We start from the raw sequence: 1,965 nt of genomic DNA, 5'->3' as shown, positions 1-1,965 counted from the left end.
TGAAGAATGCTGTTGCTGCTGCTGCTAAGTCCCTTCAGTCGTGTCCAACTTTGTGTGACCCAGTAGATGGCAGCCCACCAGGCTCCTCCATCCCTGGGATTCTCCAGGCAAGAATACTGAAGGGAGTTGCCATTTCCTTCTCCAATGCATGCACGCATGCTAAGTTGCTTCAGTCGTGTCTAACTCTTTGAGACCCCACAGACGGGAGCCCACCAGGCTCCTCCATCCATAGGATTCCCCAGGCAAGAATACTGGAGAGGGTTGCTGTTTCCTTCTCTGATAACTTAAGAATATATAAAAATAAATTTAACCGAGCAGGTATCAGGTATCACTGAAATTGCAGTATGAAAATTATCACTCTCTCCTTTGGGGAGAAAAATTAAAATGAAAGTATTGTAGTTAAAAACTAGAACAAAATTAAAAGAACTGGTAGAGTAAGATCAATGACTCTAAAATATCATATGCATGGGGATTATAGCAAGGTACTTCCCAAATTAAAGTTAATGAGAAATGAAATTAGGTAGATTCAAGAATGTAACGGATGAGTTCAACCACTTGTACAAATGATATAACAAAGAAATTGTCTTCAATATTAACTGAAGAATTCAGAAAATATCCAAATCCAGTCAAAGAGTCTTGTGTTTCAGGAAGGCATGTTAAATGTTGTGACCCAGAAAATATCAGCTAGGGGTCAAAAACTGAAAGACCCAAAGAGAATATAAAGACTCAGGCAGTTAATATAAATATAAATCAAGATGAAATTAAAAAAATAGCAACCTACTGGGGACTTCCTTGGTGGTCCAGTGGCTAAGAATCCTTGCTCCCAATACAGGGAGCCCTGATTTCATCCCTTGTGAGGAAGCTAGATCCCACACACTGCAGCTAAGAGCTTGCATGCCTCAGCTAAAGATCCCACATGCTGCAATGAAGTGCCTCATATTCTTAAAAGCCATTAAAGAATAGCAACCTATTTGAGATATTTGCAAATCATAGATTCTATAAGAGGCTAATATCTAGAATATATTTTTAAAAAATCTTCTGAGAATTCCCTGACAGTCCAGTGGTCAAGACTCTGTGGCCTGCCTCTTTCCGCCAGCTTTCTGTGCCACCAGAATGGTGTGCATGAATGTCCTGGCTGATGCTCTCAAGAGTATCAACAATGCCGAAAAGAGAGGCAAATGCCTGGTCCTTATTAGGCTGTGCTTCAAAGTCATCGTCAGGTTTCTAACAGTGATGATGAAGAATGGTTACATTGGCGAATTTGAAATCATCGATGATCACAGGGCTGGGAAAATTGTTGTGAACCTCACAGGCAGGCTAAATAAGTGTGGAGTGATCAGCCGCAGATTTGATGTGCACCTCAAAGATCTAGAAAAATGGAAAATGGCAGAATAACCTGCTGCCAACCCGTCAGTTTAGTTTCATTGTATTGACAACCTCAGCTGGCATCATGGACCACAAAGAAGCAAGACGAAAACATACAGGAGGGAAAATCCTTGGATTCTTTTTCTAGGGATGTAATACACACAAATAAAATGCCTCAGAGGACTCTGGTGCTTCCTTAAGTCATTTTGAACTTTGTACAGCAGAGTAGCAAGAGTGTCTTCAGAAGTATACAGCCTTTGTGTTAACTGGTGAATGCTGTTTCCTTGAAGTACAAGAAAGTTTTGACTTGGCGTAACTTTCACCATCACCCTTGTGGCTCACCAGAGGAAGGTGTGTCTGGCCCTGGATGGTTGACTCTGGTTTGGGGTCCAGATGGTGAAGCCGCCTCTTCTGGAGTCTTAATCCTTGAATGAGTGGTGCCTTTCCTATTTTTAGCTTGATAGAATACACATTTCATGCCCTAAAAATATGATAACAGTTATAGTTAACTATGTAAGTACTCATAAGGAAGCAGATAATTAGAGCCCTACAGCTCACTAAGACTCAGAGTAAATTTGGATGGCATATCAGGGACATGCC

At 41.1% G+C, this 1,965-nt stretch overlaps 1 pseudogene; it reads left to right on the top strand.

Annotated features, from left to right (window-relative positions):
- Positions 1-1,089: 1,089 nt before the first annotated feature.
- Positions 1,090-1,670, top strand: LOC129553044 (small ribosomal subunit protein uS8 pseudogene; annotated as a pseudogene).
- Positions 1,671-1,965: the final 295 nt, after the last annotated feature.

The sequence above is a fragment of the Moschus berezovskii genome, chromosome 18, assembly GCF_049115385.1.
Source record: "Moschus berezovskii isolate FMDL1 chromosome 18, NW_MosBer_1.0, whole genome shotgun sequence".
Classification (NCBI taxonomy): Eukaryota; Metazoa; Chordata; class Mammalia; order Artiodactyla; family Moschidae; genus Moschus; species Moschus berezovskii.
This window is presented reverse-complemented; position numbering and strand designations above follow the sequence as displayed.